The 27,760-nt window shown below is 39.9% G+C and overlaps 1 protein-coding gene and 1 long non-coding RNA gene across 15 annotated transcripts in view; one reads left to right on the forward strand and one right to left on the reverse strand.

The window, feature by feature from the left end:
* Window positions 1-13,107, reverse strand: part of SMAD9 (SMAD family member 9) — a 75,146-nt gene extending 62,039 nt beyond the window's left edge. For 2 of the 8 annotated variants that reach the window (XM_006734031.3, XM_081814838.1), the window contains exon 1: window positions 3,340-12,692. The gene's annotated coding sequence lies outside the window, so the exon portion shown is untranslated. Of the gene's footprint in view, window positions 1-3,339; window positions 12,758-12,946 lie in introns of those variants that run through there. The other 6 variants (XM_081814836.1, XM_081814837.1, XM_081814839.1 and 3 more) reach the window with 6 other exon arrangements.
* Window positions 13,108-13,243: 136 nt separating this feature from the next.
* LOC145720621 (uncharacterized) overlaps window positions 13,244-27,760 on the forward strand; it is a 29,106-nt gene continuing 14,589 nt past the window's right edge. For 3 of the 7 annotated variants that reach the window (XR_014143715.1, XR_014143719.1, XR_014143721.1), the window contains exons 1-2: window positions 13,244-13,676; window positions 25,905-26,017. This is a non-coding gene — a long non-coding RNA (uncharacterized LOC145720621). Of the gene's footprint in view, window positions 13,677-23,125; window positions 23,541-23,593; window positions 24,405-25,904; window positions 26,018-27,760 lie in introns of those variants that run through there. The other 4 variants (XR_014143716.1, XR_014143718.1, XR_014143714.1 and 1 more) reach the window with 4 other exon arrangements.

A 27,760-nucleotide genomic window follows, 5' to 3' on the forward strand; every position in this document is an offset into this window, starting at 1 on the left:
AGGTACTCAGATACTTGTACACCAATATTCACAGTAGTATTATTCACAACAGCCAGAAGAAGAGAAACAACCTGGGGCACCTGGGTGGCTCAGTCGTTAAGCGTCTGCCTTCGGCTCAGGTCATGATCCCAGGGTCCTGGGATCGAGCCCCACATCGGGCTCCCTGCTCGGCAGGAAGCCTGCTTCTCCCTCTCCCACTGCCCCTGCTTGTGTTCCCTCTCTCACTATGTCTCTGTCAAATAAATAAAATCTTTAAAAAAAAAAAAAAAAAGAAGAGAAACAACCTAAGCGTCCATCAATAGATGACTGGATAAACAAAATGTGGTAGGTGTGGACCATGCAACATTATTCAGCCTTAAAAAGGAAGGAAATTCTCATACAGGCTACATAATGAATAAAACTTGAAGATGTTATACGGATGAAGTGAGCTAGACACAAAAAAGCAAATTTTGTTTGACCCCACTTATAGGAGGTAACTAGGATAGGCAAATTTGTAAAGATAGAAAGTAGAACAGAGGTTACTAGGAACTGGGAGAAAGGGGAATGGGGAGTTCTGTTTGATAGAGACAGAGTTACAACGTGGGAGGATGAAAAAATTCCGGAGAAGGCTGGTAGTACTGGTTGCACAACACTGTGATGAATTTAATGCTATTGATTTGGACACTTAAATGGTAAAAATGGTAAATTTCCTGTATTTTTACCACAATAAAGAAAAATCGCACTCCAAATGTTATAATAATTTGCTTCATCACTACCTTCAAGGGATTTTTACAAATAAAGTCTCCCTCTACCAAAACCTGAGGTTTTGTTTTTTTTAAATCTAATTTTGAGATGGAAAATAATGTGCCATTGGTACATGGAAGCCTTGAAAGAAATTAGAATCCCCCATAACATAGAATGCTAGGAAATCCCACACTCCCCAGGCCTAATTATATAGGAGAATCTCCTTCCAACAGCCCATACTCATTGAAGGACACGCATAGTTTTGTGCACTCCCTGGCATTCTGCCTGCCTTTCAGATCCTTTCTTCCACTTAATGCTGATTCATGTAAACATATCAATTTTCTCTGATGGTTGTAGCTTAGGAGAGAAAGGAAGTACTATTTTTAAAATATCATTTGCTTCTACACTAAGAAAAAGGGGAAATTATGGAACAATGTCCAGAAAGATTATTTTTTTAAATGAAATCTATTTTCCATCCCAGAATCAACCAACAGCAATTTTACAAACTGTCAGTCAATGTTATTGAGCTTTATTTTCTTGGAATTTATGTTATTTTTATATTATAAACCATAAAATTCCTTCAAAGCAAATAATTCCATTCAACAAACACCTATAGATCCAACAACTGTGAGCCTTCTGAAAGAAAGCAGAAATATAAATCACTTCATGCACTAATACATCTGGTATTTATTTATTTATTAAAGATTTTATTTTTATTAAAGATTTTATTTATTTATTTGAAAGACAGAGAGCATGTGCGTGGGGTGGGGGGGTGTGGGGTGGAGCGGTGGAGGTGAGGCAGGGAAAGGGAGAGGGACAAGCAGACTCTGCACTGAGCAGGGAGCCTAAAGTGGGGCTTGATCTCAATACCCTGAGATCATGACCTGAGCCAAAACCAGAAGTCCAATGCTTAACCAACCGAGCCACCCAGGCACCCCACATCTGATATTTAAAGTTGTATTAAAATCTACTAATACTCCAAAATCTGTATGCCTTCAAATTCATTAGAGGGTCCACAGATTTTGAAATTCATTCTTTCATAAAACTGACTTTACGATCCCTCCCGGAATAGGAATGTAACAGAACCTGCTGCATGAAAATATTATTGGGTTAATAAATTTATTCTACAGTACATAACAAAGTACAAGAATATTTGAAGTTAATTTTTATCATCATTTCTGGATTTGGGTGAACTGTGGCCCAGAGTCACTACATAATGACTGCCTGAGGCTCATCCAATAAAATCCCACAAATATATCAAAACCCTCATAGTGCATAAAGCACACGTGCACTCTCATTTTAAAACAGAACTCTAAAAACAGCTTGATTTCTTTTTATATTAATACTGAATTTCACATAAAACAAAAGGCCCTGACTAAAAATGATATATGTTGCCTAAACCAAGACAGGGTTACAATAGGCAACCTTGTGCTCACGACATGAGGTGCTGAGGTAAACTGGCGTCATTGGCATTTATACCGAATAAGCCACCAGGAAAGTCTTGATTTACGTTCACCTAAATCCCCGGGATATGGTTTCTCGACCACTCATCTAGTTTGATTTTTCAGCTAGAATGTCAATGTAACAAGGTAACTAGTGCCTCCAGGAACAAGATGCAACATGATATAATTACTATCTGGAGGAAGAAGACCTGAGTCTGAATGCTAGCTCCATCACTAAGTGTGACCTTTAAGTAATTAACCACTTGGATCCTGTTTCCTCTTCCGCAAAGCTGAAACAAAAATCACTACTTTTCATGCTGAGAGGAAGTGTGCAAAAGCAGTTTGAAAACTGTAAACTAATGTAACGATACTATTTTTTATTATTAACAAGTAGTTCTACTTCTGCTTTTTCCTCCCGTGTGCCTTATTGTAGAAGAAAAAAGTGCCAAAAAAGAAAAGAAAAAAGAAAGAAAAAGTAAAACAATCTCAGAAAAAAAGATCAGAGGCAAAAGAGAAAAAAAGAGGATAAATGTTCACATAAAAAGAAAAACTATCTCAACATATTAGCATCGCGTTAGGAATCAAAATTATGACATTTTCTTCCCAGAAATGCTACTATTCACCGAGCAGAGCTGGTGGGTAGGTATTTCTGAGGCCATAATATATACCTTCTGTATAATTCCAGGCAGTCAGGAAGAGGGAGAAGGTGAGAAGATAAAGGGACCCAAATAGAAATGAGGTGACCACTGTATAAAATTTGACTATCCAGCAGTTCCATCTCAAAACCTAATTGAGAACAAGCGACAAAACAAAAAAGGTTCTACCTGTCAAAATAGGTGTTACCAAGTCTGTACAGAAAAGATCACACAGGACCTACCTGCAGCTATTTTTGGCTACGTTTAAACAAGCATGTTTATACGATTTCCAAGTTTACAGCAAACCAGAACAGCACACTGGGAGAAGGAAGAGGAGAAGCTACTAGGAGGCACACGACAGCAAAGTGAAATCAAAGCTGGCAGCTGGACCCCAAGGAAAGGGACCAAAACAAGCCGAACAGAGGAATACAAGCAAACAAACTACTGAAAAACAGACAGCAGGTCTCAGAAGCACAAGAGTTTGAGGTCGCTGCATCTGGGAATGACCAGCCCTTCCTTCCAACTCCAGACTTGCTTACCGTGCAGTCTGTAAACAGTGTTCTTCAGAATTCTGGAGACAGCAGAGAGACTCAGTCAGTGGCAGCGACAAGAGAGCAGCAGGGCGGAGCTGGACGCCAGGGGAAGGGCAAAGCCTCAACTCTGTCCCTCTGCAGAAGCCACCATCCACCAAAGCAGCCCTGCTTCATTCAGCTTTACTTAGTGAGGCTTCTTTAATGAAAGGGTCCTGTTGGCTTAAAAAAAATTTTTTTAATTAAAATTTGACCACCACTGACTTCCACACTCCAAGATCCTTAAATGCAATACGTTCCAATGTAGTAATGGACTCTATGCCAGGAGTTGGGGAGAGGGAGGGATGGATAGGTAGAGCACGGAGGACGTTTAGGGCACTAAAGCCATTCCACATAATACTATAGTGGTTGATACTATTATTTGCACATGACACAGCTGCACGAACCCACAGAATGTACAACACCCCGTGTACTTGGAGTGATAATGATGTGCCAGTGTAGGCTCATCAGTTGTACCAAATGAACCACTCTGGTGGAGGACATCATACTACCTTAGACTATGCATGCGGGTGGGGGTGGGGGGGCCAGGAGGCATATGGGCACTCTCTGTACCTTTCGCTCAATTTTTTCTGTGAACCTAAAACTGCTCAAAAAAATAAAGTTTACTATTTTTTTTTTTAAAGAGAAAGAAATGGAACCTATGGAACCTATTAGCTTTCTCAAACCAGTTTTTCTTCCTGCATTCCATATTTTCTGGTAGCACCACTCCCAACAACTTGCCCAAGTGAGAAACAGACTCAGAAAAACCCCATGGAAATCTTATTCCTCTTCTTCCTCAAGCCCACATTCAATAGGTCATTAACTCTCATGGATGGACCCTCTTACATATTTCGTAGCTGTGCCCCATCCCAGACGTCCCTAATGGGTCTGCTCCATGCAGGCAGCTCTGTCCTACTGGGCCTCCCCCATCCACCCACCCCCCAAGAGAGTACCCTCCCTGTTGGGCCCCTAATGCCCTGTCACTCCAAGTCCAGAGCAGATCCTGTCACACTCTTTAGTGACATACCCTGCTGTGAGACTGAAGCAGAATGGGACACTATTTCCAGGGGTTGGGATTAAAACTATTTTATTTGTGCTTTAAAATGTTTGTCAAAAACATATACATATATATATATATATATATATATATATATGTATATATAAATTTGTCACCAAATTTCTTTTTTTTTCCTAAAGATCTTATTTTTCTTTTAAGTAATCTCTATCCCCAACGTGGGGCCCCAACTCACAACCCTGGGATCAAGAGCTGCATGCTCCACTGACGAAACCAGCCAGGCACCCCGTCTCCAAATTTCTACTATGTGCATGCATTTATATATTTTAATCTGAAAAAACAAAAACAGTATCCTGGGTAAGATTTAATGCTTTTAGCGTCACTTTCAAACCGAGTTTTGCTTCTCTGATTCACAATCTTTCTCCTCAAACTACATTCCCTTCTCATCAATCCTCCTCATTCCTTTTGTCCTTCACTGCCTCCCCTCTGCCCTGAGGCCTGTGTGCAGCTACATCCGGGAAACCTTCCCCACGGCCCCAGGCAGCAGCATTAATGAGCTCACCACAGCTCCTCCCAGCTTCCCCAGCACCTGGCATATACCTTCATGAAAGCACAGAGGACGCTCCCTTCCTTACATTTGTTACTTGTTTTCCCCAGAGACACCCAGCCCCTTGGCAAGGCCACAGGCCATGCCACAGAGTGGTCTGAACAGTCTTAACACTACAATAAATGTTGCTTGAATGAAGGTAAAATCCAGCTTTATCAATCACGTTAACTACTGTATTATTAAGCCCATGTAATTAGGCTACATTTTGAGCTACAGCCCATTGCTTTGCTGATGTAATATAACAAATTCCTTTGACAGGCAGAAGCATATAATGCATTCCCTCCTTCCTGTGCATTTAATAGTCTTTCTACTGAAGGTGCTGTTGTATAGCACACTAACCTGGACGTGAATACCTGCAAAGTGTTAAATGGCTATAAATAATATTTTAAATGTTTTTTTAAATGGTATGTGGGTAATTTTTTTTAACATTTTATTGATGCGTGGTGTTGTGGGAGGTTGAGTTTCCTGGCCAAGGGCTGCCTGAGTGGTGGAGGTTATAAACTGATGGAGAAGAATCACTCGTAACTATGTTAAGGATTGCCATTTGGGGTAGTTCAGATTTTTAATTGCCAAAGATATTCATGAAGCAGTGGAGATGCGTCAACACCATCTCACCAGCTTTGCTAGGTGTCCATATGGCTATTTAGAAGCACCACGCCCCTTCAATTTGTCTTCAGTCTCTTTCAAACACATCTTTGATGATGTGATTCTCCTGTTCAAGCCCTTTAGTATTTCTCTTTTGACCACAGGTTAACATTTAATAGTTTTCTCTTGCCTACAGATTAAAATCCAAATGCCTTATCCTTCCTTCTGCCTTATTCTACAAAACACCAAAATATGTTAGGGAAGAGAAAGGACGGTGGTTGAAGGAAGAAACTAAATGTAACAAGTATCAAGGATGAGCCAGAGACCTATGCCAGGCGCTGGTCCCTTCCCTCTCCAATAGTATAGTCTACAGCGGGAGATAAGAATCTAAACACATTATTGCCAGACAGGTGATACATTATTGTAACTGCTATTAAAAGGGCCAGGGGCGGTTTCCTGTAGGAGGGGCCATGCACACTCACTCTTGAACCAGTAGAGGGTAAGAGGGAAAGCCAGAGAAGCAAAAGCTCTTCTCCTGACAGACACAGTAGTACAATTCCAGGCCCAGGGATGTCTTCCGCATCCTTCAGTTCTAAACAAGCACCTACTGCAAGAATCTCTATTCCCCTTACACTTTGTATTTCACTTTTATTTAAAGTCCTAAAACCCCAAATGGGACCATTGTAAGTATCTTTGTCAAGAGTGACTCAAAATTCACACACAGTAAAAATGGAAAAATATAGAGAAATCCAAATAGATTACTTTTTTTTTTTGCATAAAGAAACTATTGGATAAATATTTTGATATTTGCTTTCCTGACCTCTCTCTTTCTAATTAGGCTATGAAGTCCTGATTTTATTTTCTTTTAGTACTTTATTTTGTTATATGGTCCCTAGGGTTTGGGGCCTCGTAGGCAGTGTAATTACAATAGGCACAGAGTAAACAATGATTGAATGAATAACCTATATAAGTCCCCCAAATTTATAAGTCCCACTTTCTAGCGCAATGACTTCATCCACAAGATCACATTTTAAAATCCCAAACTTAATCCATACAATATCTTGAAAAAAATTTAAAATGTGTATTTGCAATCAATTTAAATCAATGACAACAGAAAGGAAGTGCCACTCCTCTGAAGTAACACCTAGGCACCAACTTGCCATTGTTTGCAAACACGGCCAACACCTAATGACTGTTTTGTGTAAACACAATTAACCAATAAGCCCTAAGGGAAGCATTTCTGTACACAAAGGTTTCCCTATGACAAACACCTAATCTAAATTTTGCTCCTAGAAGTGAAATTCTACTATCACCAGAAAACAGGGAAAGAATGGTATCAATGCACCAACAAGTGAAGGAAAACCACAGGAGAACTAAATTCTTTTTAGCTTTAACACATTTTCTCATCTTCCACATTCACTGGCTTCTAATAGTCACTCATATCATTAATCATAACCATTAATCATAACCGTAACAATAATCTCCTATCATTCATCATAACCATTAATCCTCGGCAGTGCCACTTAATGAACAAGTTGTGCCAATTTCTGGGTAGTCATTTGGAAACTGGAATTCATTTTCCCAGAGAAACAGTGTTCTGAGTGCTGACAGATTCCCTGGCCAGCCCACTGAGACCCTCTGAACTCCTAATACAGGCACCTTTAATACTGCTAACACCAACTCAAGTAAGCAATGTGTGCCTTTGGCATGAGTAAGCTTGTCCAAGCTAACGTGTCTCAGATCCTCACAACCGTCCCAATGTACAAACTTTTCAAAGAACTCCTCTTCCTATGCCAGCCAAACTCCAGTTCTCTCCTGTGTGATTCCCAGCAAAGAAAAAAAGCAATATGAATTAGTGGATTAGTGGATTTATAATGAAACATGAATAGAAGTCAAATATTCTACCATGAGATGGAAAACTCTGATGGAATCTGTGAATCTTTTTAGGAGTTAATTTCTGAAATGTGTGGCTCCCAAGTCAGTTAAATTTAGATACAAGAATTCAGAAAGCAACTCCCAGCACTTCAGTTGAATTTCACCATCCATCAAACTCTGCATTAAAAAAAAAAAAAAAAAATCTGCAAATCTGCTCCAGACCTTCCACAGCCTGTTAATACTTAGGACAAACTCCTTCAAGGCTTCTGATAAACGGTCCCAAATGACAGTTCCGGATCTATCTCCTACCCTACCCATGTCACAATTTCTGCATGTCATCAAATCAAATCAAAACATAGAGTTAACATACACACTAACCAAAGCAAATCTACATTTGATCAGCTTCCAAGCAATTTAACAGATTAAAGTGAAAAATATTAGGCTACTCGGAAGAAGATATTCCTCGGGATAAAGCGGAGTTGGGATCCAGCGGGCTCACGGCCCAGTCCCCCTGGGGAAGCACTCTCAGGCGCGGTGAATGTAAGCTGTTGCTACTCAGAGTGTTCACACCTCCATTACTCCCAATGCCTCCCTCTAAGCTGTTTCAGAAGGAATCTCCAATGTCAACCTGTCTGGGTGGCCCCCAGAGCACATGTGCACTTTACAGATTATTTGTCCAGTGGTCGAAAACTGTGGAGTTTTTGCCAGGTCACTGGAATTCTAAGATGAATGATCATCCCTAGTGATCTCAGTGTTTAATAAACCAAAGACTGCTTTTCACTAAACCCATTTCATGACTGAGGAATACATGTTTTCCATTTATAGTCCTTCAAAATTAAATCTGAAAAAGGGGAAGAGGAAGTGACCAAATATTAAATATTACATATCCCCAAAGGGAAATTCATATATTAAAGCAACGACACCAATGATATCCGGTAATCTGAATACAAAAGAGAGAGAGAAAATTTGATATTTAGTACGCCCCCCCCAAAAAGAAAATCAAAATTATCTTTACAGGAAAAATCAGATTTTGTAGGACTCCTTTACATTTATTTTTTGGGTTAAATTTTTATCTTTGAATTAAATATGGGTTAGAGAATGAAGGGGAAGAACCAAAATCTTTTCAGTGTTTATGACTTCTAAAATGATACAGAACGGTACACATACATTTGTAATTTGTTTCTTACTATTTCTGCATTTCATCTTAAGTTCTGAATTTAAATTTTATGTCAGTGTCTCTTTGAGTCTTAGAAAATTGGTTTTGAGTTAGACTTCCCAATTAAAACTGTAAAACTGAATGTATTATAGAGGCACGATATTTATACACAAATTATATTTTTTACATTACACTATATCTATTAATTCTGAGTCACTTAACAGAGTATGATGCATTTTAAGAAATGATTTAGTATTGCTTATTAATACAATGAGCACTGCACAGAAGGGAGATTCAGCTCTCTGACAAGGCCGATAAGAAGACCCTTCATACATCCAACCTGACCAAAACAGAAGCTCATCTCAGTAGCAGTCTGCTTTTTCTTTTGTGAGCATAGTTTGAAACATATACACTAAAAATGGTATCAATTTTTATGTAGCTATGGGGGATGGGGAGAGGGGTCAGCATATCATGTTAGCGATTTTCTGTGGAATCACATTAGAGTTTCATTGTGGTAGCCATATCACATTAGAATCTGGTTTTTTTGTTGTTGTTGGTTTTTTTTTTTCCCCCTAAATGGTTTCCATTGTGTATTTAGTGAATCTGATATGGAAAATTGCTAATGCAATGAGTATCACATAAGCTTTCCTGACTGTAATGCTCAGCCACAATATTGAGAAGAGGCTCAACTGGACCAGAGGCATTTCAGGGCTAGCTCTCCACAGCCTCTGAACAAAGTCCTCAGCTCAAGTTCAACACTGGCTTCTTGAAAGATGGACCGCTAAGACCTATTGTATGGGGGAAACTCTTTTACAGATTTTGTTTCAGACAAAAACATGGGTTCAGTGATAGATGTGTCATTTAATTAATATTTATTGACTGACCACTACGCTGGTCATTGTGGTCGGCATTAGGGGAATGAAAAAGATAGACAAAACATGGTCCATTCCTTCACAGATTTTGAAAGCACTGACTGATTAGAAGAAATAAATTAGCACATGAGTAACTTAATACAAGGAAAGGAAAATGCAAAGAGCCGTAGCAGCTCAGAGGAGGACACACCTGAGACAAGGGCCATCAAAAAGTCCTGTAAAGGCAACACCTGGTCAGGACCATAGCACGTGAGGAAGACACAGATATATCTGAGGATCTGATGCTAGGTTGGGAAGCAGGGGGTGGCATTCTAGGCCTTAGCATGTGTAAAGATGCAGAGAAGAGAAAAGCCAGGGCATGACGGGAAATTATAATTCATTATTTTAATGACAGCATAAAATCTGGAAGGAGTGGGATGATAAACCTGGAAAAGTGGTCTGGGGTCAGCCTGCGGCTGCCACCACAGTAGAGTAGTACAGGGTGTTCCAGAAGGTTTGGGATGGAAGTGTCAGGATGCAGTCCATTGGCAAGATTAACACCTTCTGATGCTAACAGATTTTGTGAAATCTTAAACTTTAGTTAGCACACGTTTCTTAAGACAAAATTTATAGGAATATTTATTTTAAAAGGTTAGTTTGTTGCCAAGGGATAACTTTATTTTTTGTTATGTGACTACTCATGACATGGACATTCATGAGCTTAACAGAAAAAGAAATCTATAAAGCATGCCCAAACTGTTATAACTACTTATGAATTTACTGTTTGCCCCCCCCCTTTTTTTTTTGCTTTAGAATAACTTTTCAACTCACTAACAACAATAACCAAGGAAATATAAATCAAACAGCCTAGAATTACAACTATTTGAAGAGATTCATGCTTTCAATGTACTGCTACATTTATTCTTTTATTCTGGACACTTCCCTGTTTCTGAATTCCTCTCCAAATGTTAGAAGTAATAAACAAAATCTGCACTAAGGTTTGTTAGAGGCTTAAAATGTAATTAGTATGTTTTACAATAAAAAAAAAAAAGTCTTCATTTTCCATAACCTTTACCTTCCCTTAAAGCAAAGTACACTCTGTGGATAAGTATTATTTTTGACATAATAAAGCAGAATATGATGAAATATTGCAAAGAGAATGTTAGATATAAACTAGTTAGTTACCTAAGTGCTATAGACCCCTCCCGAAACATCAGCTCTCCAAAGGAATTTGCACTCATTAATCAGAATTAAACTATTTGTAACACTGAAAGTGAATATTTTAATCTTTATGAAGTAATTTCTTGACAGATTTTTTTTCTCCTCCAACAGACCACACGCACAGAAAGGATAAACAAATTTGCCAGTTGTTTATTACTTATATATATCCTTGGCAAGGTTTCATTAAAAAAAAAACAAAAACATCTCTTCTTTCTCATTCCATGTCTTGGGCAATCAGGGATGCAGTAGTTGATATCTGTGAACATTCTCTGATTAGCCATTAACTGAAGATATAGAAGTAAAAGAAAAATATTTTAGAGAGAGAAAAGCCAAATAGTTCATGCTGACTTTAAGATACTGATGACAAAGCTGTGAGAATTATAAAGTACTTAGGGGTTTAACCTAAAATTTGTTTATACCTTTGATCTTTAGTAAACACTGTACTGATAAAAATGAGTTTGTTCAGATCAAGAATATGCTGGCATTCTCTTAAACATAGCTTAAAACCACAGAGCTGAAGCATAAAACAACTTGGACAAAGATAGCCAGTCAAGCATAAAAATGGGAGTTGGTTGTGTCAGAATAGATTAAGAGGCTGAAGGCTGTCTGCTAAAGACAGTTGTCTTGCCATCAATGAAGGCAATTATCATCACTAAAAGTTCTTTTTCTGATATATTATTTTAAACTTTTGTCATATTATATTTAAAATGCTCCTTATTTATAAACTATTACATCATTTTCTTATCTGCAGTGTCCTTCTTGGATAACCACAAATTTGAAAACAGTCCAAAATCTTGTTCATGGTTTCCTACAAGCATAGAAAGACTCACTTAGTGTATTTGGAGTTAGGAGAATGTGTTTGGGTTTTACTTTTACTTCCTTTTTAAATATAGATCGCTATTTTAAAAATATAAACATCCAATGGCATTCCCTCACACCAACAGGACTCCTAAGGCAGAAGATCTGTTCGTAGCATGAACATTTCACTCACTCAGAAGGATGCCCCAAAAGCTCTGCTCAGTTATGGCCAAGGAAGTAGCATTATTAAATGCCTCATGACTTGACAGTCATCCTCTATTATTCCTGCTAAACCACACTTCCAAAAGATCATCCGAGAAATCTGGCAAACCACTGTAATGACACTTGTAAATTGGATCCATTAAAAGCAATCCACAGTGTCCTGTGGGTGTGCATCCGACTGTTAATTACTGGGTAAATAATTTACACGCAACTTGATTCCGAAACTAGATATGTTATTTGTAGGCTATTTTTCAGGAGTACCAGTTCCAACCCAGAAACAAGTCAACGGAGTATTTCTAAATTATCATTTGAAATTTCCACTGTCAAGGGTGGGAGGAGGAAGAACAGTAACGGGAAGACTTGTCAGCGATTAGCCATCCATAAAAATGTTTTCCCCCGCGCTCCTCCTTCCGATCACAATGCTGGCGTCAGTTAGTCTCCTGTATCTGTTCCCCACCTCGCCCCCCTCCCCTCTGCGGAGAGCTGGCACCGAATGGCAGGCGAAGGAAAAGACAAACATCCCAGCTCCCAACACAATCCAAGCGCTAGCCCGGAGACACTTGAACAACATTCCTAACTTTTTTTTTTTCTTCCCACTTCGCGTGCTTCAAAGGTAAGCAGAGTAAAAAAGCCTATGAGACAGAAGGCCAGGGAGGCCAGCTGAGTCACAATTACTACCCTCCACCCCGATTTCTCCACAGCCCCCCACTTTCGGCCACAACAAACGGTTACTCAGCTCTGAGTCTGCGTCTCCACGGCGCCTGTCCTCGGTGCTCGACCCCCGCGCGGTGCCCAGCCCGGGTGCCGCAGAGCTAGCGCGCATCCCTGCCCACGCCCTGGGCCACAGCCCCGCTCGCCCGGCGTCCCCGCCGCGGGACGAGCATCCTCCTACAGGTCCCAGGAGCCCGCCGCCCGGGCGGCTGCGGCGGCGGGGAGGGCGCGCGGCCAACTCTCCGGAGCTGTCCCCTCCGGCCCCACCCCACCCCCAAACAGGCTCCACCAAGAAATACCGGGATGGAGAATACAAAGAACCAAGCCACACACCAAAGGGCCTCGGAGACTTCCGTCGGGGAAGAACAACTTAGCCGCACAAGCACACACACACGCTCTCGCCCAGCGCGCGCCGGGGAGGGCATCTCTTACCTGTCCCCACGATGCCACTCATCCCTCCCCCACCCCAGGTCTGGCTGCCCCCCCACCCCCCGCCGTGGGTCCCCAGCCGCCCGCTCCAAGCGCCGCGCACTCACTGCGTGGCTGCGCGCGCCCAGCGGCTGCAGGGCCCGGCGGCGGCGGCGGCGGCGGCGGCGGCGGCGGCGGGGACCGAGACAGCGGCTGCAGCGGCGGCGGCGGCGGCCCCAGCCGGCGTCAGTCAGACTGGAGCCGCGAAGCCTCATCGCCCGTATTAGTGCGCCGACCTGGAAAGCGGCCAGGAGCCCTGCGCACGGGTCCGCCCCCGCCCGCCGCCGCGCGCCCTGGCCGCTCCCGGAGCCCGCGAGGCGGGGGGAGCGCGGCCCGCCCCGCGGCCACGTGCGCGGAAACTTGCGGCCGGGGCGCCTCGACGCGGCCCTGCGCTGCCCCCCTGGTCCTCCTGCGGGACCCCAGGCTAGCGTCTGTGGGTGACTAAGCCCCGCTGGCGGGCCGTGGTGAGGAGGCTCGGGCCAGCGGGTCACCTCGCGTCTCTCTCTCTCTCTCCCGCCACCCCTGACATTTCTTGTGTCCGCCTGGAGCCTGAGGCCAAGGAGGGTTGTTACCAGAGCGAGAGATACAGGACCAACAAATCGGTTTGGATCCCCTTTGCCCCCCACCCCCCACCCAGCCACTCTTTTCTGACAGGTTTCTGGGCCCCGATGGTTGCTTTTACTTGCCGTTTGTTCTTTACTAGCTTTTCAGACTAAAGGGATCATTACACCCATCAACAGCACCAGAGCAACTGGTTTGCACTGGCATGGGCAGAAGAAAATCTAATCTCTGTGAGTGGTGAGTGGCGGTAAAAACTAGTCATGTAATTATGTAGATTGTCATTTCTTTATGTGTATTTATTTGCTTAACAGCCTAGCATATAATAATATAATATCTAATCTAGTAAAGATATGCACTGAACAGCGTTAATGTACAACCTTCTTACCTCAGGGGCTGGCTACCCCCTAGGTAGCCTGTTTTTTGAGGTCACTGTGGACTCCTAGAACCCACTCAAAATACTTTTAGGCAATGCCACCAACATACCGATGGCCTTTGATTCCCCATCAGCCAGTACCTCTTCACGGAAAAGGCATTTAACCGCAGAGGCAAAGGTAGCATTAAGAGACAAGAGGACAGTATTCCTTTTGCTCCTATATATGGAAAAGGCCTCCAGAAGGCCTTGACACCCCTGAAATGTAAATGCAAGGCTTTGAATTTAACTGCTTGTTTCTAGTTCTCACACGCACTTTCTTCCCCGGCGGATGCCAGTTTTGCATTATCGTACTGTTGTGGTTGAGCGATGACCTTGTTTAAAACAGCATTTGTGGTTGAACCTTAAACTCGAATTTAAGTCCTCATTCTACACCTGGCCCGTTTACCTCCACCGCTGCTCCAGGCTGGGTGTGCAACACCAGGAAACATTTGGACTGCTAAAAAGCTACAGATTGTGCTTGATGTGCCCTTTATGACAGTAAACTAATTAGGTCCTCAGAATGAATACCCTGTGGCTCACATTGTTTTTTGTTTTGTTTTTAATGTTACTGAGAAAAGAAACGGCCCAGTCACTATTTCAGTTTCCGTATGTGCATTAGACAATGCTGAGGACACAACGCAGAGCAAGAAACTACAACCTCTGCAATGCTGGATTATGCTTCTGGCATGGAGTCTTTTTAAATTCACAGAATTCTCTTGGCTCTTGGCAGGATTTGGATTTGCAGATTCTTTGAGTGTGTGTAGTCTGCTTTTTCTGTACATTATCATTTACATACCAAGAAATTTTGGCACCTAGAAGTTAGCCTGTCACTTATACAATTCCTATCATTTATTCCTGAAACCTAGTATAGATCCATTATATACAAGGACAATAAGATCTGGTGAGTTCCAAGGAGAAAAGGCCCACTCCAGGAAAGAAGGCTCAGTGTTGACATTCCATTTTTCAGAAGCTGACTATCCATGTAACTGGAAATCCAGACTCTGCTGGATTTTTTTTTCTTCTTGATTAGCTGCAATCTTAGGCTTGCTAGAACTTTCACCAGAAAACTATGTAATGGGAATCATAGGAGGGGTGAGACTCAGTCACAGGTTGTGATTTAGTGGAACAGCCAGTAAAATTTTGGTTCAAGACCTGAAAACCACGGTGAAACTAAGCTCCCCCTTTTCTGAATTGCAATGACTTGGTGCAACATGAGCTCCTGCCACCTATAGAACAGGGATAGGAGGAGGAGTGTCCTTACCCATGAGAGGATCCGTCCTTTTCGCTCGTTAGATGCTCAGCATAGGACCTGATTGTGACAAAGGCTGTAGTAATCCATGGATACCAAGATTCTGCTTTGTGCATCTGCTGTACCTGATGTTTGATCTAGCATTATAATGGTTCCACTCGGAGCCGTAACTAGGAATTGTTGCCTACGGACCCCTTCCACTTCTGGTTTCTTTCGTACGTTTCATCTGTAATTCTGTCCTAACTCTGCGCTTTTTCTGACTCTCCCTTGAACTTCTCTTCAAGCCTTCATTCAGCCCATAACCAGTATTAGACACTTTCCTGAGCACAGGTGCCTGGACTAATCACGTGGACACAGAGCACTGGTCCTAAGGAAACTAGGTCTCACTAGGAAAGACACACATGTCAGTGATTATCATGCAGTAACTCTGTGTGTCATTTAGGGGTGAAGGCACAAGGGAGGTGTCAGGGAATCTCCAGAGAAACAAAATTTCAGCTACATCTTGAGAAGTGAGGATGAATGACCACTACCTCATAGCCAAAGAACCCCCATACCCACAGTCTGGGGGGAGGCAGCTCTGTGGGTGCTGGCTTTGCAGCAGAGGACAGCTGTATTGGAAAGGCAGTCCAGAATGCCTGCTCTGTGCAGAATAGTAGGTTTACATATGAAAACCCCAGTGTTCCTGAGAACAGTCAAACTCGTTGGATAAATAGGAAAAATAATGTTATTTGGTCAGACGAGAGAGGGTGCGTTCAGGGTGGTATGGCCGTAGACAAGATAATGTTAGTAGGTAGGAATATCACCAAATAAGTATTCTGGGATTGCAGCAAGGGAGTCCTGAAGCATCTTGATTTGGTGGTGAAGAGTGAAAGCTATCTCCTGTTGTGAGATTCTTCCTGCCAGGACCAGGTTAGGCTTTATGCACATCATCTTGTTTCACCCTCGTGACATCTCGGGTTGAGAATTATTATCCCATTTTGCAGTTGAGGAACCTGAGGCATAACCAAATGTTCCCAAGTGTCCGACTCAGAATTCAAACTCCAGTCTGCCTGACTCCAAAACCCAGACATTTAACCACTACACCTCAACTTGAAGTTGAATTGAAAAGTGAGCAGATGTGATTTGGGCACAGGAGAATATCGGAATAAATCAAATTCATCCATTCGTTCAAATTGTTGTTTAGTAACATGTTCTTTAGGGACTAGATGAGACTGAAAATTTTTTTTATCTTAACCATTTTAAGTATACAGTTCAGTAAAGTATATTCACATTGTGTACAACAGATCTTTAGAACTTTTTCATTTTGCAGAATTGATGATCCATCGCCATTAAACACTAATTTTCCCTCTTCAGTCCCCCCACCCAGCCCTTGGCAACCACTTTTCTACCTTCTATTTCTATGATTTTGACTATTTCAGAGACTTCATACGAGTGGTATTATATTGTATTTGTCTTTCTGTGACTGGTATTCACTTAGCATAATGTCCTCGAGGTTCATCCATGTTGTAGGACAAGATTTCCTTCTTCTTTAAGGCTTCATAATATTCCATTGTATGTATATACCACATCTTCTTTACCCAGTTCATCAGTCAGTGGACATTTGGGTGGCTTCCACCTCTTGGTTAATGTGAATAATGCTGCAGTGAACATGGGTGTGCAAATACCTCGTTGAAATCCTGTTTTGAATTCTTTGAATTCTTTTGGGTATATACCCAGACGTGGGACTGCTGGATCATATCGTAATTCTGTTTTTAATTTTTGAGGAAACTCCATATTGTTTTCCATATGGTTGCACCGTTTTACATTCCCACCAACAATACACAAGGGTTTCAATTTCTCTGCATCCTTGCCAACACTTGTTACTTTCTTTTCTTTTAATAGTGGCCATCCTAATGAGAGTGATGTGATAGCTTATTGTGGTTTTGATTTGTCTTGCTCTTAATTTTAGTAATGTTGAATATCTTTTCATATGCTCTTTGGCCATTTGTATATCTTTGGAGAATTGTTTATTCAAGTCTTTTGTCCATTTTTTAATAGGGCTATTTGGGTTTTTTTGATGGGTTGTGGGGGTTCCTTATATAGTCTGGATATTAGCCTTTTACCAGATATGTGGTTTGCAAATATTTTCTCCCTTTCTGTAGGTTGCCTTTGCACTCTTGATTATTTCCTTTGATGAACAGAAATTTTAAAATTCTATGTAGTCACATTTGTCTATTTTGCTTTTGTTGTCTTACTTTCCATGTCCATATGTTCACTGCTAGTATATATAAATAAATTGATAATTATATGTTTGTCTTGTATCCTGTGACCTTGCTGAACTCACTTTATTAGTTCTAGGATGCTTTTTTAAAGATTCTCTGGGATTTTTTATGTAAACAATCAATCACGTCATCTACAAATATGGACAGTTTTATTTCCTACTTTCTCACCTATATCCTTTTATTCCTCATTCTTGCCTTACTGCATTGATTAGAACTTTCAGAACTAGGGGTGCCTGGGTGGCTCAGTTGGTTGAGCAACTGCCTTCGGCTCAGGTCATGATCCTGGAGTCGCGGGATTGAGTCCCGCATCGGGCTCCCTGCTCAGCAGGGAGTCTGCTTCTCCCTCTGACCCTCCTCCCTCTCATGCTCTCTGTCTCTCATTCTCTCTCTCTCAAGTAAATAAATAAAATCTTTAAAAAAAAAAAAAGAACTTTCAGAACTATATTTAATAAGAGTGGTGAAAGTGAGCATCTTTGCCTTGTTCCTGACTTTAGAACAAAGCATTAATTTTTTTTCACTATTACATTTAATGTTATCTGTGGATGCAGATTCACTTTATCAAGTTGAGGAAGTTCCCTTTTAGTCCTATTTTTCTGAGGGTTTTTGTCATGATTGGATGTTGAACTTTCCAGTTTTTTTCTGAAGTAATTGATAATTTTTCTTTTTTTATGTATTATGATGTATTATGGTGTATTATTTATTATACATGATTATTATATTAATTTTCAAATATTGATCCACACTTGCATCCCTGTAATAAACCACACTTGATCATGGTGTATAATTTTTTTTACATAAAGAGGAATTTTATTTGTTAATATCTTATTAAGGATTTTGTGTCTATATTCATGGACGCTATTGTTCTGTAGGCTTTTTTTTTTTTTTTTGTACTTTCTTTGTCTGGTTTTGATATCAAGGTAATATTTCATGAAACAAATTGGGAAGTGTTGGGAAGTGTTTCCCTCTTCTTTATTTTCTAGAACAGAGTATGTAGAATTAGTGTTAATTCTTTAAATGCTTGGTAGAATTTTCTAGTGAAATTATTTAAGTTGAATTTTTTAAATTTCATATTCAATTTCTTTAATGGTGTGGGGCTATAGCTATGGTCTGTTTCATACTTGCCTTGTACTGTGTGTTTTTCCAAGAAGGTGGCCTATTTCATCTAAGTTGCCAAATTTAAACAATTTAGAGTTGTTTATAGTATTCCCTTATTATCTTTTTGATGTCTGTAGGGTCTGTAGTGATACCTTCTCTTTCAGTCCTGATACTGATAACTGTGTCTTCTCTTTTTTCTCTGTCATTCTTGCCAGAGGTTTGCCAATTCTACTGATCATTTCAAAGAAGATCTTTGTTTCACTGCTATTCTCTATTTTTTATTTCTGTTTTCAATTTCATTGCTTTCTGATCTTATCTTTATCATTTCCTTCCTTCTGCTTACTATGGGTCTATTTTGCTCTTATGTTGGGTTGTTGAGGTGGGAACTTAGATTATTGGCTTGAGACTTTCCCTCTTTTCTAATGTATGCACTGAGTGCTATAAACTTCTCTCTCAGCACTTCTTTGGCTGTGTCTCACAAATTTTGTTATGTTCTATTTTCATTTTCATTCAGTTTTTTAAAAATATTTAAAAATTTAAATTTAAAATTTCCCTTGGGACTTCCTCTTTGGTCCATGCATTATTTAGAAGTGTGCTGTTTAGTTTCCAAGTGTTTATTTATTTATTTTTTAAAGATTTTATTTATTTATTTGACAGAGAGAGACACAGCAAGAGAGGGAACACAAGCAGGGGGAGTGGGTGAGGGAGAAGCAGGCTTCCCACGGAGCAGGGAGCCCGATGAGGGGCTCAATCCCAGGACCCTGGGACCATGACCTGAGTGGAAGGCAGACACTAAACAACTGAGCCACCCAGGTGCCCCTAGTTTCCAAGTGTTTAGGTGGAGATTTTCCTGTTCTGTTTCTGCTGTTAACTTTTAGTTTCATCTGTTGTATTGGAGAGTACACTCTGTATGATTTCAATTCTTTCATTTGTTGAGGTTTGTTTTATAGTGCAAGATATGATCTATCTTGATATATGTTCAATCAGCATTTGAAGAGAATGTATATTCTGCTGCTGCTGGGTGAAGTTTTCTATAAATGTCTATTAGATCCTGTTAGTTGATGGTGTTGTTTTCTATATTCTTGGTGATTTTATGTGTATTTTTTATTTATTTATTTATTTTTATTTTTATTTTTTTTAAAGATTTTATTTATTCATTTGGCAGAGATAGACACAGCGAGAGAGGGAACACAAGCAGGGGGAGTGGGAGAGGGAGAAGCAGGCCTCCCGCAGAGCGAGGAGCCCGATGCGTGGCTCGATCCCAGGACTCTGAGATCATGACCTGAGCCGAAGGCAACCGCTTAACGACTGAGCCACCCAGGCGCCCTATGTGTATTTTTTAAATCATTTTTTGAGAGAGGAGTATTGAAGCCTCCAACTATAATTTGTCTATTTTCCCTTTCGGTTCTATCAATTTTTACTTCACATATTTTGTGACTCTTTTGTTTGTGGCATACACATTTAAGATTTCTAGGTCTTCTTGGTGGGTTGAATCTTTATTATTATTATATAATGTTCCTTGTAATTTTTTCGAGTTAAAGTCACTTTATCTGATATGATAGCCACTTCTGCTTTCCTTTTTGATTCAGGTTTATATGATATATATTTTCCTATTATTTTAGTTTAGATATGTCTATATTGTTATATTTGTAGTGAGTATCTTGTAGATACTATATAGCTGGGTCATGTTTTTAAATCCTCTCTGCCAATCTCTGTGTTTTATTTGTTTAATTTAGACCATTTGCATTTAATGTAACATATTATTCATATGTTAGAGCTTGTCTGCTATTATGTTTTTTGTTGTATGGTTGTTCTGTTTTTTTTGTTTCTCTGTTTTCTTTTTCTGCTGTCCTGTGAGTTACTTGAACAATTTTTAGAATTCCATTTTGATTTATTTGTAACCTTTTTGAATTTACGTTATGTATAGCTTTTTTAGTGATGCTCTAGATATTACATTATGTATACATAATTTATCAGTCTCCTATTATTTTACCAGTTAGAAGGAATTACAGAAACCTCTGTTCTTAACCCCTCTGCCCTCCCTTATTTATAATTATATAATTGCGTTTTATATTCTTCTACATACATTTACAACATCAGACAGTTACAATATTTGCTTTCACTATCAAACATAATTTTAAAAGTCTAGGAGAGTAGGAAAGTCTTTGTATTTACCAATATTTTGCTTACCATAAGCTTTCTTCCTTCCTAATGTTCCGAGGTTCTTTTAATATTTTCTTTCTGTTTAGAGAACTTTGTTTAGCTATTGTTTTGGTAGGTCTATGGATACCAGATCCTCTAAGCTTTCCTTCATCTTCATCTGAGATTGTCTTGATTTTCCTTTCATACTTGAAGGATTTTTTTCCCTAAGTATAAGAATCTGTGTTGATAGTTCCTTTCTTTTAGCACTCAAAAAATATTGTGCCACATTCTTCTGACCTCCATGGTTTCTGATGGTAAATTCTGTAATTCTGATTATTTTCTCACTACAGGTAACATGCCATTTTTTTTCTGATGGCTTTCAAGATTTCAAGAGTTTTCTGTCTGTAGTTTTCAGAAGTTTAATTATGATGTGTCTTTGGGGAGTTTATCCTATAAGGAATCTGAATCTGTAGGTTTATGTTTCTTGCCAGGTTTGAATTTTTGGCCATTATTTCCCCAAGTACTTTTTCAGCCCTTGCAGGAACTCTGATGATACAAATGTTAGATCTTTTTATAGTTTCATAGGTTCCTGAGGCTTCTTTTTTTTCATTTTATTTTCTTTCTTTTGATCAGATTAGAAATTTCTATTTATCTTTCAGGTTACTGACTCCTTCCTTCATCACCTTCATTCTACTGTTGAGCCATCCACTGAAATTTTTATTTTAGTTATTGTGTTTTTCAGTTCTAAAATTTCCATTTAGTTTTTGAGATCTTCTTTTCCTTTACTGAGATTTTCTTTTGTTTTCTTTTGCTTTCTTTCTTTCTTTTTTTCTTTTTTGCTAAGGCTTTTTGTTTTTTCATTAATTTCAAGCATGCTTATAATTGCATTGTAGCATTTTTATGATGGCTGCTTTAAAATCATTGTCAGATAATTCTAACATTTCTGTATTCTCAGTGTTGGCATCTATTGATTATTTTTATTCAAGTTGAGATTCTTCTGATTCTTGTTTTGACATATGATTTTCTCTTGAAACGACATTTTTTTTTAAATGTTTTCTTAGACTCTGGCTCTCATTTAAACCTTTCATATTAGCTAGGTTTTTCTGACACTACTCTGGCAAGGGAAGGGGGAGTCTTGTTATATTGTCAGGTGGAGGTGTAAGTACAGATTTCCCACTTGGCCCCTATAGATATCAAAAGGAAAGGGGGCTACTTATTACTGTTGGAGGGATGGGAGTTCTGGCTACATGGTCTTCAATGTGACTATGGTAAGGGTGGCTTTATTACTGCTGGACCACCAGAGAAACTGAGGCCTCCTCTGACACCATCTCAGTGGGAGTTGGGGGGTGAAGCAGCTTGTTACTCAGTGAGGAGGGGATGGGAGTGAAAGAGAGGCTCCGTGCTGATCTCCACTGACGTCATGATGTAGAGGACTCATTACTGGCTGGTGGGAATGAAAGTCCTGCTCCCTACTTGGCCTTCTCTGACCTCACCCTGCTAAGGGTGTTCAGGAGCCTTATTACAGCCTCATGAGGGTACCAGTCTAGGCTCCCCATTCAGCCTTTGCTGTTGTTAGCAAGGGTGGGGTCACCATTTTTTTCTGTAGTGTTTGATTGGAATGGAGCAGTTACTGTCTGAAGGTTTTCTGTTTTGCTGACCTTGCTCCTTTCATGGTCTTTTGGCAAGAGAGAGAGGCATTTTAGGGACTTTTTTTTTGTTTGTGCCCATCAGCATTTTTAGGTGACTGCTTCACCTACAAGTCTGGGATATATGAGACAAAAAGAAAACCCAAGGAGGGGCTCAGTCATTAAGCATCTGCCTTTGGCTCAGTTCATGATCCCAGGATGCTGGGATCGATCCCCGCGTTGGGCTCCCCGCTCCGCGGGAAGCCTGCTTCTCCCTCTCCTACTCCCCTTGCTTGTGTTGACCCTCTCGCTGTGTCTCTCTCTGTCAAATAAATAAATAAAATCTTTAAAAAAAAAAGAAAAGGAAAGAAAACCCAAGGAAGCCACCACCATGTCCTTCCATATGTCTCAAGGTCCCTAGACAGTCTGCCTTCTTCTTGCACCATTCAGAGTCTATTTATGTTTCTTTTATATATAATGTCCAGGGGTTTTATTTGTACTTAGCAAGAGAGATAGATAAAGTCATTTACTCCACCTTTCCAGAAGTGTGAGTACTTATTTTAATTTTTTTGCAATAGAATAATTATCCTAATTTAGCTGGCCCTTCCACTAAAATTTTTGAGAAAATATTTCTTTAGATCTCAAGGAATACAGTGAAAACAATAAATGAGTAGGACTGCTATTCTAAGTTTATTTCAGAAGAATGACAAAGAGCAAAAGGAACTGAGAGGATATAAACTATCTTCCCAGATGGAGGTGTTTTTACTTCCATCGAAGTTGTACATTGTGCATGGAGAGCCCCATAGAAATATAATAATTTAGGGAAAGTTTTCCTCAGAACATATCTGGCCCCTTGATTTTACATTATTTGAATTACTATATAAATGCCACATTTTCTTTCCAAGTTGACTATTTGAGGGTAGACACATTTTAAATGTGGCACTGCAATTGATTTTCTCCTTATTGTATAATAAATCTACCCAACAATGCTTGGAAGCTAGGCATTCAATATGCATGTACTTAGTGAATGATAGAATGAATGAGTGATTTATAAAATGTATATATATATTTTAAGATTTATTTATTTATTTGAGAGAGAGCACAGTGGGAGGGGTAGAGAGAGGGGAAGAGAGAATCCCAATCAGGCTCCTCACTGATCCCAGGAGCCTGAGATCGTTATCTGAGCCAAAACCAAGAGCCAGATGCTCAGCCAACTACGCCATCCAGCGCCCCAAAAGATATTTTTTTCTAAAGACTTGACAGTGTATATATTGTTACTTTAAGGACTTGTACTTTCTCTTCAATTTTATTTTGGGTGTATATATTGTTACTTTAAGGACTTGTACTTTCTCTTCAATTTTATTTTGGAGGGTTCAAATTTAAATTCATACCGCTGTTCGGTTGGAGCATGTTTGTGGGCACTATGGCTTTTGGGGCCTAGGTTTTACTGTCCCTGTTCTCATAGTGGAAGGAGTTACATTGACAATCACCTGCCCTCTACCTTCATCACAGACACACACATACACACATGTACACGCACACACACACAGATGTGTGAGCACATTATCTTGTTAATGTCAACATTCATGGGTCAGAGAGGTAGTATACATAACTTCATTTCCCAGCTGTATTTCTGAGGTGCGTTGTGATACTTCTCAGATGAGGATCGCTGCTGTCACTCCTGGTCCTTTCTCTGCCCTCAGTCATTTCTGTAGGACTGTCTCCCTTTTGATGTAGCACTGGAAGCAGGCTTCTGCTGATTTCCATGGGAGCCCTTGACCTTCCCCATCAGACCCTCCCAGGTAGGGGAAGTTGCCCACAGCCTCTGCAGAAGCTGCAGTGAGGTTTGAACCCCATGCTGGTGTGCCTGACTTTTCACTGGGGTTCCTAGAGGCTGTGGGTAGAGATAATTCCCTGGCATTCCCACCTGGAAAATGGGAAACAGTTTCTCCACAGAAATGGCATTGCAAAGCATGGTTAGGTATTACTACGGACTAGTGCAGGGTAGCTCAGGTATATTCTAGACTTATATATGTTTCAGACTGCTGCAAGGACTTAACCATACTTTTCTGATACTATTTTCATGGGAACACCTTATGGGTTCCAAACAACTGACTTTTAAGCTGGCTTGGCTTTATAAGTTGAAGACAGGCAAATGCCTACAGGCGTGTGGTTCTACAGGTAAGATTTGCAGGCATCATGTCTTTAAAATGCAAAGTCCTCAGAAGGCAAGGATAGGATCTGTTTTGCTTGCACATGTAGAGCACTCGATCACTGTATCAAGTGATCCTGGGATGAGTTTTTAAAAAAATCTATATATCTGTTATCTGTATCTATCCGTCTATATTCTGTACAGAAAGAACATCTAGATGGGATCAAATCTGTAAAAATACTGCTTTTATGTGACGATCAAAATACTACCTAGAGTTTTATTCAAAATGGGTGAATTACAAATGTATCACTTCATAGAGACCTTTATTGGATTAACAATAAAATCATTAATTTGTGGGTTTGCTGGATTTTGAGATTGCACAAAAACAAAACAGCCTCCTAGACTGCTACTTCAGGGGATTTAGCTGAAATAAAGTGGATAAACTCATTCCTGTAATTTTTTTTTTTTTTTTGACAAATGAATTGAAATGGTGGCATTAACTTTCTGAAAACCTTATTGAACAATCACAATTTAGGATGCTGTGTAGACACACACATAAAAGGCAAGGTTTCTTCTCTTTTTTTTTTTTTTTAAAGATTTATTTATTTATTTGAGAGAGCGAGAATGAGAGAGAGTACATGAGAGGGGGGAGGGTCAGAGGGAGAAGCAGGCTCCTCGCTGAGCAGGGAGCCCGATGCGGGACTCGATCCCGGGACTCCAGGATCATGACCTGAGCCGAAGGCAGTTGCTTAACCAACTGAGCCACCCAGGCGCCCCGCAAGGTTTCTTCTCTTAAGGAAATTATAATTCAATAAAGAAAATGGAAAATAGAACTGGAGAATCAACCATGAATGGTGGAATACATAACTATGGAGAGACATGGAATTACAGATGCCAACAAACACATTATCATCTAGATGTAACCTTAAGTCAACCTCCATATTAAATATTCTGTAAGAACAAGTCAGAAGGTAGAAAATAAATGGTCAGGTTGTCTGATAGTAATGAGCTTATCCTCTCAGTTTTAATCATGTCCCATGATCCTTTATATTTCCTATTTGTTTTTTTTATTTAGAGGAAGTACAACTACTGGCTACTAGTGGGACCTTGGGCAAATTACTTGACTAAGCCTACTTATTCATTTCTGAAATGTGGGTAATTATTCCTATATGATAGATTTGTTTGATCAGACTAATGCATGTAAAATTCTTTTTTTTTTTAAATGTTTTATTTATTTATTCATGAGAGTCAGAGAGAGAGAGAGAGGCAGAGGCAGAGGGAGAAGCAGACTCCCCGCCTAGCAGGGAGCCTGATGCGGCACTTGATCCCAGGACCCTGGGATCATGACCTGAGCCGAAGGCAGACGCTTAACCATCTGAGCCACCCAGGCGCCCTGCATGTAAAATTCTTATCAAACTTTCTTATACATAGGTAAAATAATAGTAGCTGATATTTTCACTTTTGCTATGGCTGCTTATTTTTGTTAGCAGGCTCTGTAATGTCAACAAAAACTACATTTTCTCTTACAGAGTGCTTCTGATTCTACACTATGCTGTTATCCTAGGTGAATATGGGCTTAGAAAGGTAAATTGGCATCAAGGATATCAGAACCCTCTCTTAATAGTGTTCATGGATGAACCACGTAAGTATTGATACTTCCCTCTTAAAATTCCTATATGCTTCAAATATGCATTTTTATCATTAGCTCGCAAAGAGCCATACCGGCATACCTCAGATAGATCGTGGGTGTGGTTCCAGACCACTGCAGTAAAGCACATACTGCAATAAAGTCAGTCGAATGAATTTTTTGGTTTCCCAGTGCATATAATAATTATGTTTACACTATTCTGTAGTCTGTTAAGTGTATAAGAGCATTATATCTAAAAAAAATATACACACCTTGATTAAAAATTACTTCATTGCTAAGAAATGCTAACCATCATCTGAGCTTTCAGTGAGTCGTAATCCCTGATCATAGATCACCGTAACAAATATAATAATGACAAATTTTGAAATGTTGTGATAATTGCCAAAATGTGACAGACATGGATTGAACAAATGCTGTTGAAAAAATGGCACCGAGACTTGCTTGACACAGGGTGACCAAACTTCTCATTTGTAAAAAAAATACGAAATATCTGTGAAGCACAATAAAACAAGGTATGCCTGTAAATTATTTTATTTTTATTATAGTTTCATGAAGGATCTTATTTTTGGTTCAGGTTTGTACTTTAAACGCTTTTAAATGCTCATGATCATTCTACTATTGGCTTTCTATCATTTCTACTTGCATAAGCCTTGCTTTGTTTTCTTCATTTCAGGGACTTAAATTTAAGCTCTTAAAATCTGGTAGTAAATGAGGTTTGTTTATTCACTTAATCAGCAGTGTCTACTATAGGCTAAGCACTGTGCTGGGGATACTAATGTGAGTAAGAAATGGTTTCTGTTTTCAAGGAACTTATTGTCTACTGCAGATGTGATCATATCACTGTTGTTGAAACTACTAGGGAGAAGTCGTTTTTCAGCTTATTTACTTTTTCACTTAAGTCTTTATTTATCTTAAAGATTTTATTTATTGGAGAGAAAGAGAGTGAGTGAGTGAGAGAGCATAAGCTGGGGGAGAGGCAGAGGGAGAGAGCCCCGATGCGGGGCTTGATCCCGGGACCCTGGGATCATGACCTGAGCTGAAGGCAGATGCTTCACTGACTGAGCTGTCCAGGCGCCCCTAAGTCTTGTCTTTAAAATGTTTTATTTAGTGTACTTCTGAAACTTTCTACTTCTCTATCTCCAATTTTCATAGCTTCAGAAACTGAGGTAGCATAGTCATTAGGGTGTAGGCTTTGGACCCAGACTACCTGGGCTAGAATCACGACTCCACACTGTTTCTTAGCTATGTGACCTTGGGTAAGTAACCACTTTATGCCAGTTTCCTCTTCCATTATAAAAGCGAGTGAATCATTATATACTAAGTGCTTAGAACAGTGGCAGGCATACAGTAAGCACTCAGTAAATGTTAGATATTGCTATTAGTTCTTCTAAAACATCAGAAACAGTCTGATTCTGAATTTTAGGGGTAAATTATAATTGCTATTCATTAGTCTTTTTAGTATATCAAAAACAGGCTTCTGATGTTAAAATGTAGATATTTATTAATATTACAGAACATTCTTTTTCTTGGGCACCTGGGTGGCTCAGTTGGTTAAGCGACTGCCTTCAGCTCAGGTCATGATCCTGGAGTCCCGGGATTGAGTCCCATATTGGGCTCCCTCCTTGGCGGGGAGTCTGCTTTTCCCTCTGACCCTCCCCCCTCTCATGCTCACTCTCTTTCTCATTCTGTCTCTCTCTCAAATAAATAAAATCTTAAAAACAAAAAACAGCAAAAAAA

Source organism: Leptonychotes weddellii, chromosome 3, assembly GCF_054177405.1.
Source record: "Leptonychotes weddellii isolate Sample4059 chromosome 3, ASM5417740v2, whole genome shotgun sequence".
NCBI lineage: Eukaryota > Metazoa > Chordata > Mammalia > Carnivora > Phocidae > Leptonychotes > Leptonychotes weddellii.